This window comes from Vipera ursinii (genome assembly GCF_947247035.1).
Source record: "Vipera ursinii genome assembly, chromosome: 2".
NCBI lineage: Eukaryota > Metazoa > Chordata > Lepidosauria > Squamata > Viperidae > Vipera > Vipera ursinii.
Genome location: NC_139513.1, coordinates 6,777,244 through 6,792,773, shown reverse-complemented (window position 1 = coordinate 6,792,773; position 15,530 = coordinate 6,777,244). Strand labels below are relative to the sequence as shown.

The 15,530-nt window shown below is 40.3% G+C and overlaps 1 long non-coding RNA gene across 1 annotated transcript in view; it reads left to right on the top strand.

The window, feature by feature from the left end:
- LOC310635946 overlaps positions 1-15,530 on the top strand; it is an 871,275-nt gene that overhangs the window by 218,629 nt on the left and 637,116 nt on the right. The gene's annotated exons all lie outside the window — the stretch shown is intronic.

Below are 15,530 nucleotides of genomic sequence, written 5' to 3'. Positions count from 1 at the left end.
GTGGCTTTCCTGGCCAGGAATCTCCCTGGGGCCTTCAATGAAGCTAAGCTGATCACCTTCAGCATGCTGGTCTTCTGCAGTGTCTGGGTGACCTTTGTACCCACCTACTTGAGCAGCAAAGGAAAATACATGGTGGCTGTGCAGGTCTTCTCCATCCTGGCCTCCAATGCTGGGCTGCTGGGCTGTATCTTCATCCCCAAGTGCTACATTATCATTCTTAGGCCAGATCTGAATACAAAGGAGCAGCTTACAGCAAGAAGAAATGTAGATATGTGAGAGAGTAATCTCAACTGTCAACATGTTCCAACAGCCCAAATTTAGAAAATAGTCCCTCTCAAGTGTGTAGTCAACAACAAAGAGGGTTTGTTGAATGACTGTAGGGAGGCATGTTGTGTATTAAAGCAGTGAAAGTCAATGAGAGAGCCAGCCAATCAGTACCTGTTTACACTTCCATTTTGGGCATCAAAGAACTGAATGAATTTGACTGGAGCTTGCATACAACCCTATTTTACTCCCTTGGGAAATGGCAAATGGAGCTGATGTATCACCATAATAAAGAACCTGTCCCGTTAATCTATTGTGACATAGCTGAATCAAGTTCACAAATTTTGGGCAGGATCCATAATGTTTTAGGATGATCGAGGTAGCCTTTCTCCATGGAGCTTCAAACTCCTCTTTCTGTTCAACGAAGACAGAATAAAGGTGCTTATTCTGCTTAATGCGGTTCCCCTGGACATGTCTCATGATAAATATCACCTCTGCAGTTCTATTTCCAGACTGAAGCACACATACTGCCTCTGGGTGGTTCCTTTCTGAGACAATGACCACTCTGTTCAGGAGAATATAGTAAAATATCTTGCCTATGATGGACAGCACTACAGCACCACTACCACATGCTTCTCCCAGAAGAAGGAAGCTGAAGCCACCAGCCTGAGGATGACGGATGAGATTCCGTCGAAACGTTGCTCCTACACCTTCAATTCTACGCAGAAAATATATATATATATATATATATGGATCTTTGGTCATTCGAGTTTTTTCCTGCGTAGAATTGAAGGTGTAGGAGCAACGTTTCGACGGAATCCCATCCGTCATCCTCAGGCTGGTGGCTTCATATATATATATATATATACATATATATATTGTTTGTTAAGTATTTAGAATACCTTGCTAGGCCCCAAACAAATAAGTTTGAAACATAGATTAACACCCTCTTCTTTGTGGCAGTCCCTCAAATACTGGAATACTGCTATCATGTTGCCCCTGTTTCTTCTTTTCTTTAGATTAACCGAACCCAAGTCCTGCAGCCATTCTTCATAAGTTTTAGTCTCCAGGACTTTGATCATCTTAGTTGCTCTTCTCTGAATTTTTTCCAAAATCTCAACATCTTTTTTGTAGTATGGTGACCAAAATTGTTTGCAGTACTTCATGTGCGGTCTCACTAGGGGTTTATAAAGCAGTACTAATACTTTAATTTTCCTTGAAGGTCACCTACCATGGTGACTAGTCTTAGCCATTTTTGAAGTGGGCCCCATGGCTTTCAAAAATACACCAATATTTCATGCACCTTGCTGAGCAACTTTAGCCATGACAGTGTATTTTGGCTGATGATAAGCCTCTGTCTTTCAAAACTCTTTGATGGTGTCTTCCTTGGGGAAAAAACATCCAGCTTGTGATGTTCAGATCAGCTGATACATCTCTATTTTGGTCCAAGTACATTTTCTCCTGGGAAAGGTTGCAAAGCTCGTTCTTCTCCAGAAAGGGATGGAACTAGAATAGAAACATCCAAGAATTTTAAAGCAGAATTTCTTATTCTATGTGGTATTTTCACACTTAACTATCTTTTCACATAGTTGTTTAATTTGCAAATATTGGGGATTGAGAGAGTGTTATCCCTGTTTTCAATGGTCAAAAACAAAGGTTCAGGAAAATTTGTCAATCATATATTGAATAAACATGCATTGACAAGATATAATCTACCAAATCTGTCTATTAAAGGGACATTTAGAACCTATCATAAATAAACTGAACAAAGATACAAAGAGATTTTTAAAGAAGACCTTGGAAAAAATAGGGTGGTTGTTTTTTTTAGAAAGCATGGATGTGTCAGGAAGAAGGTTACCAGGTTAATATTCTCCCAGGTAGGCCAGATTGGTAACTTGACCACATGAGTCAATTTATATTATTGAAAGGCTACATTAAGAGAGTCTTGCAAGTCTAAAAGCATAAATGTTCCACCAACTCTTAAAGCCTGAAAGGTTAAAGAGAATCTTGCTTAAGTTACTTTCAATGCCCCTTACTCTGTTGTGGGCTCTCCCCCCACCTTATCTGACCATTCCCTAGGCATCAGCTCTTCCCCTGTCTGCCAAGGTAATTTATTTGTATTTATTTATTTATATCCCATTTTTATTATTTTTACAAATAACTCAAGGGGACAAACACAGGGCTTTTTTTCTCATAGAATGCCCAGAACAGAGTTCTGACACCTTTTTTGGATGGAACCTTGTAGGGTAGGCAAAAAAAGCATTGGACAAACCTATCCAAAACATCTTCATCCTTCTATTTTCCCAACAACAATACAAGTCTGTGAGATGAGTTGGGCTGAGAAAAGGACTGGCTCAAATTCACTTTGTTGGCTTTCGGGCCTAAGGTAGGACTTGAACTTAGGATCTCCTGCTGACTAGTCTGATGCCCTTCAATACATGTCCTTAATTATTGTGGTCATGCTGGTGATATAACTTGACCCCAGCAAAGCATTAACAAACTACTTCCTGATGCGATGATTAGAAACCTAGTTAAGTGAGGGCTGGATGGTATGATAATTAAGTGGTGATAAAGATATTATAATCTGTCTTAAAACTGGGGAATTATGAATAAAAATTAGTCCTTGCTGTCAATTTTTCTTTATTGCCATTAATATAGATTGTTGTTGTTGTTAGTTGCGAAATCATGTCCGACCCATCGCGACCCCATGGACAATGTTCCTCTAGGCCTTTCTGTCCTCTACCATCTTCTGGAGTCCATTTAGGCTCACGCCTACTGCTTCAGTGACTCCATCCAGCCACCTCATTCTCTGTCGTCCCCTTCTTTTGCCCTCAATCTTTCCCAGCATGAGGCTCTTCTCCAGTGAGTCCTTCCTTCTCATTAGGTGGCCAAAGTATTTGAGTTACAGGATCTGGCCTTCTAAAGAGCAGTCAGGGTTGATCTCCTCTAGGACTGACCGGTTTGATCGCCTTGCAGTCCAAGGGACTCGCAGGAGTCTTCTCCAGCACCATAATTCAAAGGTCTCAATTCTTTGGCGCTCAGCCTTTCTTATGGTCCAACTTTCACAGCCATGCATTGCAACTGGGGAGACCATAGCCTTGACTACATGCACTTTTGTTGGCAGGGTGATGTCTCTGTTTTTTAGTGTGCTGTCTAGATTTGCCATGGCTTTCCTCCCCAGGAGCAAGCGTCTTTTAATTTCTTGGCTACAGTGCCCATCTGCAGTGATCTTGGAGCCCAGGAAAATAAATTCTGTCACTACCTCCATTTCTTCCCCATTAATATAGGTAAGAGTTGATAAAAAATGATTTTTGATGCAACATGTATACCAACTCTTAGACAAAGCTATTTTGATCTACCTAAAAAGATATTTTATACTCCCATATCACACCTCTCCTCCGTGCGCTGCACTGGCTTCCGGTTGCCTTCCGTGTGAAGTTCAAGGTGCTAACAATGACATTCAAAGCCCTACATGGCATGGGTCCGGACTACCTACGGGAGCACCTTCTGCCGATGTCAGCACCCCACCGTCCTGTGCGCTCCCACAGAGAGGGCCTCCTCAGGGTGCCACCGCTCAAGGAATGTCGGCTGGTGGCCCCCAGGGGGAGGGCATTCTCAGTGGGTGCGCCAGCCCTCTGGAACACCTTACCTACCGAAATCCGGATGGCCCCTGACCTCCGTACCTTCCGTCGCGACTTAAAAACTTTTTTGTTCCAGCAGGCTGGCCTGGCATGATAGCGTTAATTGGGGTCCCAGTTTGTGTTCATTAGTGTTTCTTATTATTTTATTGTTCGGTCTGTATACCTTCCCTTCCTCTGTACACCGCCCCGAGTCCCTCGGGAGAAGGGCGGTTTATAAAAACTAATAAATAAATAAAATAAATAAATAAATTTATGATTCCTAATAAATGAGATGCATAAGTAAAATCCAGTAGAAACTAGGACTTGACAAACTACGATATATTGTACAACAACAAATGGATGGCTGTTACAAAGTTTATTTATTACCAAGATTTCATTTGTATTTTTTTCTCATATTGTTTCTTAATGTTTGACTTAGAACCAGATATAAAATTCAAAACACATCTTGATAAGTTTACCTAAATGGGCAGAAAACAAAACCCAAATTGAATTTAACGGAGAGACAAGCGCGAAGTTAAATGAGACACAAGGGAAGATGAATGAGAGATACCAAACTTGATAAGAATATTTTTGAGAATGATTTTAAAATAGTAGCTGATTGATAACTGAATGTGATATTGCAGTGCGATGCTCATGGAATGAAGGCAAAAGCACCCGTGACAATTTCAGGAAGTGAACAATCTGGTTTGGGGAAACCCCAGTTCAAGTACCAGATTGCCTTACAGCAGACATGTCAAACACAAGGCCCGGGAGCCGGAGCCGGCCCACGAAGTGGTTTCATGTGGCCCGCAAAGCCATCCTGGAAACAGTGAGGGAACGGCCCCCACTGCCTTGGCCCTGGCCTAGAGACCCTCTTTCCACCAGAGACCCTCAGATCTGTCCCACTCCTGCCCAGGCCCCCATAGGCACCCTTGATGCCAATGATGTAGAGCTGGCCATGCCCACCCAGTAGGCCATACGCACTCTAGCTATGCCCACCCAGTAGGCCACGCCCACCCTGGCCATACCCACCCGGCCCCCTGAGGGCAACCGCAATGCTGATGTGGCCCTCAATGAAATTGAGTTTGACACCCCTGCCTTACAGGCACCTTGCTTGGAGAAGAAAGGAAGATATCAAAGGAGCTATTTTTAGGCTTGAAGAAAGACAACAAGAAGAGCTATGTTGACCTAAGGGAGGTGAACATCTGAAGGAGTCTGGGAGCACCTTTCCCAAATAACACAATCTCTTAATTGAAGAAGGGAAGTTAGAGCACTCTTTTGCTTACACAGGAGCTACAGAACTGTTTACTGCTATTCCAGAGTGTCAGAAATGGTCACCTGATCTCAGTCACAAGAGAGGAGTTTCTGACTGAATGAGAGAAAAAAAAAAGATCCCCCAAAGAGGAGCAGTTTTAGCTGAGCCAATGAATCAGAAGAATTCGGTCTCCCCTTCAAACGATAGCTGGGATTCCCTCAAAGAGAAGGCTTTGGGTTGGCAAATATTCATACTTTCTCCCAATGCTTCCTGCTGAAGGAGTCCAGTACCCAAGGGATGATGAAGCTGCTCCTCCATTTCAGGTGGACCTTGGTGGGTCTCCTTGCTGCAGACACTGAGAATGGACAAAGGTTCATGAGGATGTTGACTTCCCTCGAGATGAGGAATGGCATTTCTCCAGTTTCATCACAATCCTTTTCTCCAGCTTCACGGAAAGCGAATATAGACTGGCATTTGTACCGCAGTTGGAGAAAGACAAACATTTTTATTTATGGTGCAGACATAAACACATTCCAGATAGGGGTTGTACATATGCATCAGGCATTTGAAAGGCTTATTCAACCTCCTAGTGGAAAAGTCCTAATCAGCACAATCTGCTGGGACTTCAATATTTATTTTAAAAAAGAATTTTTTTCCTATTCAATACATCCATAGCATATTTTCCTTTCCTATGAAGAAAAGTCAAATGGCCAGGTATGGTTGGTTTTCGAAGTTTTATTATGCTATGAGACACATTGTAGAGATCTCCTTCCTGTGTTCCTACTCCAAGATGCCTTTTGGGTGATAGTCTGGAGATGGTGCAGGCAGAGAGAAATAATAAACCTTTATTGTTAAAGTACAACATGTGTACATTGAGATTAGCTGAGCCTCCCCCCGTGCTCTCTCCCCCCAACACACAGTGACAACAAATCCTCCATCCCACCACACTATGTGAACCAACTACACCACACACCAGCCTCCCAAGTCAATTCTGCATAAGATTATGTCCCATTTAAAAGCCTAACAGCCCACGGATAAAAGCTATTTTTCAGCCTGTTGGTACGGCTGGCTATATTCCTATATCTCCTACCGGATGGTAGGAGAGTAAAGAGATACCGTCCAGGGTGTGAGTCATCCCTGAGAAGAACTGGAGGCTCTGGAAAAAAAAAAGAAATGGATCCAATCCTGACTGGGGACAACTATTTCCTTTACAACACAATCTGGGCTGTGGCACGGGCCTTAAATTCAGCTTATTTATCCAGACCCAGGAGGATATTTAAAGATGGTAAAAATGAAAAGTGAAAAGTCCAAAGCTGAAGGCCTGGCAGGTACTTATTTTCCATTGCAGAGTTCTCCATAGCAGTTGAGAATCAGTGTTACAATTATAAGAATTGTGTAACTATTCTGACAATAGTTATTCTGTATTCTGAATATATAAAAAATAAATAAATTAAATTCCAATGTTCCATTGCTCTCCTTTCTGCAATTCATTTCACCCTGCTCATTTCTTTTCCAATTTCTTTTTACAAGCTTCTGTGTGAAAATATTTTTCCTTCACCTCTTTCTTCTTTGTTTTTTTTAGAAGCAGAACCATTACCATGTACCACATAGTCTAAAAAGTGTATTGTGCATATTAAGCTGTCTAACATCTCTGACCCTCTCACTTCCTGGGCTGCCCTTCTGCTCCAAGACAGCTTTTATCCAGAGTGGGTCTTAGGCTTTGGATGTGCCCTTCATTCTACTTTCTGTGGGCAGGAGGGGCTGGGCCGCCTTATTTGTTAAGTTAGTAACACAGTTGTTAAGTGAATCTGAATTCTCCATTGACTTTGCTTGTCAGAAGATCACAAAAGATCACCACATGACCCCTGGACTCTGCAATTGTCATAAATGTGAATCAATTGCCAAGCATCCGAATTCTGATCACATGTCCATGGGGATGCTACAATGGTCATAAGTGTGAAAAATAGTCATAAGTCACTTTTTTCAGTGCCATTGTAACTTTCAATGGTCACCTGTTGTAAGTTCAGGACTACCTGCAAATTGGTTTCAAATACATACAATGATACAGAAGATTTTAAAGTTCAATGGAAGCCAGAATATTTCCTTAGAGAAGCAAGAGATGATCAGTTAGAAAAATGCCATGGAACATTATGTCATGGTTCCGACAGATGAAGCTCTTCAAAAGAAATTTGAGGCATTGTTTACCTTAAAGAATCTTTTATTTGAGAAAAAAAGTATCGGCACTACGTAGTTAAAGCCAAAAACTGAATTCCCCTCCCCTGGGCACAAAGTAGCAAAGCACAATTCCCTCCTCCAATTAGCAGTCATAAATCACATTCCCCAACTAGCTTGAAGCGCAGGCTTTATCCCCAGCTCTCCAGCCCACCAAATATTTATCAACTCTGGGCCCAATGACCTTGGGTTCCCACAGCTGAGTTATTATTTTTATGACTAACTAGACTCTCATCCACATCCCCCCTCCCAGCATCAACTAACTCTAAAAGCAAAAGAGAAAAGAGGCTACATTTCCTTCTGTTGTCAAAGCAAGAATAACCGATGTTAGCAGTGTTAACACATTAATTCATATAGGATTACTGTGGAGAGATTACTATAGACACAAAATCAGAAAGATTCAGCATTGCCCACCAGAAAGGAATGAATGGTGAAATTGACAAAACTTGCTGAGATGGAGAAATTGACTTATTTCATTGGAGAAAGAGCAATATTTACATTTATAGGTGACTGAAAAATGGTTATGGACATTTTGTGTAAAAATGAAAAAAATGAAGTTATGGTTTATGGTTTTGATGATTAGACACATAGATTATAGAAAAAACAGTCAAAATATAACTTGAGAGACAGAGATTAAAACACAATTGTATTTATAACTGCTGTAAAGAATGTTGAAAGTTTTATATCTTTATAACTTTCTCTTTTTGATTTTCTTCTATTTTCTTTTCCTTTTGAACTTTTAAGCTTTTTCATTTTCTCTGTTCTAATTTAGTTTCTACTAATATGTTCTTAAAATTAATTTAATCATTAATTTAATAATTTTGCATAGCAAAAGCTCAATGTTAATGTCCAATTCAATTTCTCTATGGGGAGAAATCTAACTCTGAAATAATCTTAACTGCTTTCATTAGAGCGTTATGACATTAAACTGCATACTCTACAAACATGTTTTGAGAAAAAGTTTGCGATGCAATTAATTGACACTTGTATTTTAAAACAGCTCAATACATTTTCAAATTATGATAAAATTTTTAAAAAAGATTGCACACTTGCATTCTGAAAAACATTTACATGACTCACACCCTGGACGGTATCTCTTTACTCTCCTACCATCCAGTAGGAGATATAGGAGTATAGCCAGCCGTACCAACAGGCTGAAAAATAGCTTTTATCCGTGGGCTGTTAGGCTTTTAAATGGGCTATAATCTCTGTGAACTTGTGCAGAATTGACTTGGGAGGCCGGTGTGTGGTGTAGTTGGTTCACATGGTGTGGTGGGATGGAGGGTTTGTTGTCACTGTGTGTTGGGGGGAGAGAGCACGGGGGGAGGCTCAGCTAATCTCAATGTACACATGTTGTACTTTGACAATAAAGGTTTATTATTATTATTACACATTGTCAATGCTCTGATTCCTGAATGGGACTTTAAACTTGGCAGCAATGACTTACTTTAAAACTATTTAAACTCTTTCATATTTCCTATAGATAAATGCCTTTTTCCTACCTATTTTTTATACTTATGTAAATCCAGTGGTGGGATTCATATATGTGAACAACTGGTTCTCTGTGTGGATGCTGCTTCTGCAAGTCCATTCTGGGCCTGGGCAACAAAAAATTAGCTACCGGTTCTGCTGAAGTGGTGCAAACCGGTGAATCCCACCACTGTGTCAATCCATGGACAAAAGGTATGTGCTGCTTAAATAGAGAGAAGTTCAGGGATACAACAAAGCAAAAATGTCTGTGGAGTTTCTCAGTCATCCAGGTCATAGATATCCCAAAGAAGTCCAGTTGCCTCGTGAAAAAGCATATTTGGGATAACAAAGCAAAAAGATTATTACTAGAGCCACAGCTATGGAAGGGCTATATGTAACCATTGAATGCAATCCACTGTTCTCATAAATGCTTTTTTGTTTCCTACTTTTTAAAATATATCTCAACTCACACAAAAATGTTTATGATGCTTAATTTGAGAAAAGTTCAGGGATACAATATAGCAGACATGTCAAACACAAGGCCCGGGGGCCAGATCCGGCCCGTGAAGTGGTTTCATGTGGCCCGCGAAGCCATCCTGGAAACAGTGAGGGAATGGCCCCCACTGCCTTGGCCCTGGCCCAGAGACCCTCCTTCTGCCAGAGACCCTCAGATCTGTCCCACTCCTGCCCAGGCCCCCATAGGCACCCTTGATGCGAACGATGTAGAGCTGGCCACGCCCACCCAGTAGGCCATACACACTCTAGCCACGCCTACCCAGTAGGCCACGCCCACCCTGGTCATACCCACCCGGCCCCTTGAGGGCAACCACAATGCTGATGCGGCCCTCAATGAAATTGAGTTTGACACCCCTGCAATATAGCAAAAAAAGAGATATAACTAGAGACACATGAGTGACTTATAGCCACAGAATGCAATCCACTGTTCTACACAAGATTGTAGATTAAACATTAGCTCAGCTATCAGACCAGCTATCAGCAAAATACATCATCCAAAGAAAAACACAGAGAAGAAAAACAAATTAAAAAATGGACTATTAAAGAGCTAAAAATATATATAAAAAATCATTCACATCAATGTTTGAAGAATAATTAATCTTATACATGTTGTGAAGGAAATTGGCACATATATACTGTATGATTAACAGTTTCTCTCCAATACAAAAGACACTGTATAAAAACTGGGCACACAACTACAGTAGGTGTTTCTGTGGATGCATCAGCAAAAAGAGTTTCTCTACATTGGTCAATGGTGCAGACTGTGGCATGATACTTAAATGCTACATATTTATCCAGCTCCAAGAAGGGATGGGGAAGGCTGAGAACTTCTTGATAGGAAGATACAGCCAAGAAGGAAGACGTAGCCAACCACACATATTTCTTCTAAATTTGAGAATCAATGTGATGATTTCAGGAGAAAGTCTTCTTGGAAGAAGTTCTCCTTGCAAACTTCCATTTTAAGAAGCTAAGAACAGATCTTCTCGATAAGGCAAGGGTCCATTTTCATCTCCCAGTGACCACCCAAGTAACTCTGGAGTGTCCAGAAAAAATTGATGCATGTGTTGCATAGTGGGTTCATGGAGACATTGACCAGGCCGTTTCAATGCAACTGGTTTATTTATAAGAATAACAGAACTGGGTTCAACCGACAGACTGACAGATATTTATACGTGCCACCACTAGGTGGTGACCAATCAGATTTAAAGCTGGTTTTCCCGCTCAAATACAAACTTTAGTTTCCCTCCAAAACAGTTGCAGACACATTTAAAACAAAACACCTTAACTGTTGTTATCAATACATAACAGCATGGATTATTCCAACTTCTGACTGATATTTTCATCCAATCTCACCTCCCTTTGTAGGGATTATTTCATAGCAATCTTATGAAACAGTATTTTAGCTTCTGTCTTGTTTAACTTCTATATAATGAATTCATTAATGAGTTAGATAATCCAGATTATTCTCCTCCTAATTTGGCTGGAAGAGTCTTTCTCTTTTCCATTTAGTGATGATGCTGAGATCTTGAATACTTTACTATGGATAAACTATCATAAAATTAAAATAACGGAACTTTGAGAGAAAACTTCACTAAAATTATTTCTCACATAAAAACAAGACTCACATTGCACAAGAGTCATCTTTCAAATATTTGAGGTGTGGTATTTCAGTCCGCAAGCTAGGGTCATAGGATAGATTTGGTAATTCAACTGCTCAGGAGAGCTTAGGAGCCAATTTGCAATTCTACAGGACAAGGATGAGGGACACTACATTCCAGCTACACTTCAATTATTTCAAGCAAAATGGTGAGCTCAGCTCCTGTATCAAAACACACCATTTTCTACTTTGGGGCTGTTGGAAAACGTTAAGAGTGAAAATTCCTCTGTCTAACATTTATACATTTCTTCTGGTTGTAAGCTGTTCCTTCGTATTCAGGTCTGGCCTCACAATGATAATATAGCATTTGGGGATGAAGATGCAGCCCAGAAGACCAGCACTAGAGGCCAACATGGAGAAGATCTGAACAGCCACCATGTATTTCCCTTTGGTGCTCAAGTAAGTGGGCACAAAACTTACCCAGACACTGCAGAAAACCAGCATGCTGAAGGTGATCAACTTGGCTTCATTGAAGGCCCCAGGGAGATTCCTGGCCAAGAAAGCCATTGTGAAGCAGATGGCAGCCAGGAAGCCCAGATAGCTGAGGGTAATGTAGAACATGACAACGGACCCTTCATTGCATTGCAGGATGATTATTCCATGCTGGGAGTGGAAGTCAGTGTCAGGGAATGGGGGAAAAACTCCCAGCCAGATGAAGCAGATGATAATTTGGACAGAAGAACAAGAAAGGATGATTGAGTTGGCCAAGCTTTTCCCCAACAACCTCTTCACTTGGTTTCCTGGTTTTATGGCTAGGAAAGCCAGCACCACTGTGATTGTTTTGGCCAAGAGAGAAGAAATGGCAACTGAGAAGGTGATGCTAAAAACTGTTTGTCGGAGAAGGCAGGTGGCTTTTTTTGGTTGACCAATGAAGAGAAAAGAAGACAAGAAGCAAATCAAGAGGCAGACCAGGAGGATGTAGGACAGGTCCCGGTTGTTGGCTTTAATAATAGGAGTTTCATGGTATTTAATGAATAAAATTAACACAAGGTCTGCATTTAGGAACAAGAGTAGGGAAAAAGAGATGAGGATGAACCCCACATGTTCTTCATAAGACAGGAAAGTTACAGCTTTGAGGATACATTGTACTTGGTCCTCATTTGGATATTTATCATCTGGACACTTGATACATTTTTCTGTATCTGAGAAAATTAAAATGCAATATGTCTTTAAATTTCAAGGAATACCTTTTTGGGACAACAGCTGATACTAGAATTATTTTCCAAAATGTGTTTCAGAAAAAAAGATAGGAAGAACATTTTATAAATTTGGCAAAATTCTAGGACCAATGTGATTTCCTGTGTAATCTGAAGAATTTTCAGGTCATTAGAGGTGAATAATAAATCAGTTCATCTCACAGGGCATATTTTTGAGGTCCTTCCAGATGGCACTTACTCAGTTCCATATTGGACTCAGAGGATGCCTATCTTCTTAAATTTAGCTGGCTGGCAGAGAAAGGCAGTCATGCAAATAATCTAGACCAGCAATAATATCAGTGTAAAAGAGATATGCCAATCATTGTCCATATCACCTCATTGTGGACCAGTGAGCCATAAGGGGAGGCCCATGTAGAGAGCATTGCAGTAATCCTTCTAGGAAATGAACCTAAAGCAATTTTCTAAGTTTCAAAGAAGTTAGATGTTCCTAGAAAATAAATGTGGAAGGACAGTCCCAAACAAGACAGCAAATGAGATATTCTCTCTGGAAATATTAAAGCTTATCTAATATGCCATACTCTCCAATATCTATGATTTTCTGCTATTCTTTCATTTTGAAAACCAATTGTGCAGTTTGAAAATAAAGAAAAAAATCAGTTGAGATTCATTTTGTCCTTTAAATTTCATTTTCATAAAAATGCTCTGGATGAATCCACTTTCACAACAACTGCCCTTTCCTTCAGTGTCACCCACCTTCCTGAGTGGAGATGGTCCCCTCTGGACAAGGAAGGCAGTCATAGCAGCAAGCTGGCTCTCCTTCTCGCTTCTGTTTGACAAATCCAGGATGACAATTTTCCACACATTTGGACTGAGGAAGAGACTAAGTATAAAATCAATGAATTTGAAAGAAAATATGTTAGTACTAGCCATGCTGACATGCTCTTGAAATACTGTAAGACTAAAAGTGACTGCTCAGTTTCTACAACTGTAGTGATATGAGATAGAGGTGAAGTCATAAGAACATGTCCTTCAACGCTCTTTACATGGGGCTGCCCTTGAGAACCACTCAGAAGCTTCAACTGGTACAGAGTGCAGCTGCACGAGTGCTTTTGGAGGTCTCCCAATACTCCCATATTACACCTCTGCTCCGTGAGCTGCACTGGCTTCCAGTTGCCTTCCGGGTGAAATTCAAGGTGCTAGTGATGACATACAAAGCCCTACATGGCGTGGGTCCGGATTACCTACGGGAACACCTACTGCCGGCGTCAACTTCCCTCCGTCCTGTACGCTCCCACAGAGAGGGCCTCCTCAGGGTGCCACCGGTCAGAGAATGTCGGCTGGTGACCCCCAGGGGGAGAGCATTCTCGGTGGGTGCGCCAATCCTTTGGAACCGCTTACCAGCTGAAATCCGGATGGCCCCCGACCTTCGCTCCTTCCGGCGTGATCTAAAAACTTATCTATTCCAACAAGCCGGCCTGGCCTGATGGATTTGGGTTTTAAAATTTTCTCACTTTATTGCTTTATTGTATTCTTACTTTATTGCTCTGTACACCGCCCTGAGTCCTCCGGGAGAAGGGCGGTATATTAAATAAATAAATAAATAAATAAATAAATAAATAAATAAATAAATAAATAAATAAATAAATAAATAAATAAATAAATAAATAAATAAAATAAAAAGTGTAAGTCAGAAATCTTTTGCTGCAGCACATATGAGCTGTGTGGGGGAAAGTCATATTTCTACGGCCCACTTAAGGTATCCAAGACAACGTCCTTTCCATTGAAGAACTACAATTAGTAACAACAACTGGCATGGAAGAACAACCATATATGTGTTATTAATTAAATTTGAATCCTCCTTTTTCCCCAGAAAGACTTGAGGAGGCTAACAATCAAGATCAACAATTGCATTCAAGGGTTTTCAGATGAGGTGCCCCTTAGAAGCCAAAGGACAAATCTAAATAGCAATTCTTTTCAAATTGTCCCTCATTATTTCAGATATCAAAAAGGGTTTTCTTTGAATTAAAGTCATGCTTCACTGCTTCAGTTTTCTGGGCCAGGGCATATCAGAATAAGTCATTATGATTCTGTGTGAGCTGAAAATCTTGTACTTCCTTCCAAGGAGCAGAAGACCAATTGAAATATCTCAGTGGGGTGAAAGATTGGAATAGATAACTCTGGTGTTTCTTAAAAACTTCTTGTCCTATGCTTTCATGAGAAACTGGCCCCAATCAGTGCAAGGTAAATCCTAATTCCAAAGCTCATTTCTTATTGGAATCAAAGCCTATCTTGGTTCAATTGTATCAAATTTAATCCAAAGCTGAACTCAGGTACTGGTCAACAAATGTGCCTTATTGTTTGCTGTTTGAGGACAAGTGGACCATGTTCCCCAGTACTTGAGGGCCTGTTTCACCATTTTCATGCAGCTTCTCCATTTCAACACTGATCCATGGTCTTAGCCCATTGAAATGGATCAGAACTCTTTGGGAAACAAGAGAAAGGACATGAATATTTCTCCTACCCTGTTTTGCAACTTTAGCCATGACATATGATCTTGGTTAATTATAATTCTCTGTCTTTCAAAAATCACCAGATCCTTTTTGACAAGTTTCTTCTTGGGGAGAAACACCCAGCTAACAAGCTTCAGATCAGCCTTTAAATCTCCATTTTGGTCCACGTACAGTTTATATTCAGAAAGATTGCAAAACTCATTCTTCTCCAGAAAAGGATGGAACTAGAATGGGAACATCCAGGTATTTCAAAAGCAGTAAACTTGGTAACTTACCTTTTTTCTAATTTGAATCTTTCTTTTACAGAGATCTAACTTGCAAATGTTCTTATTTGGGAGAACAGGTTTTCCCACTATTTTCAAAAATGAAAAAGAAAACTTTCGCAAAGTTTGTCAGTTTATTGACAGTATATGTCTTGAAAACAATATGATTCAGAAAATCTGCTAACTATAAGAAACTTTCTAAAGCAGATCATAAATAAACTGCACAAAGAAAGAGAATACTCATAATTCCTTTGAAAACAAGTGATTACTTAAGAAGAAAGTTACCTGGCTATTCTCCTCCCAGGTAGACCAGATTATAAACACATCCACCTGAATCAATTCTACTTTTTAATGGTGCATTAAGAGAATATCTATGTCTGTCTGTCTGTCTGTCTGTCTATCTATCTATCTATCTATCTATCTATCTATCTATCTATCTATCTATCTATCTGAACAATTAAAATTAATTAATAACAAGTAATATGGAGAAACAAACCCAATGTCAATGCTGCAAACATTGACATGTTTTTGCACTGACAATATAAGAGGCAGCCTTTTGCTTTAACTGTTTGGCTTTGAATCACTA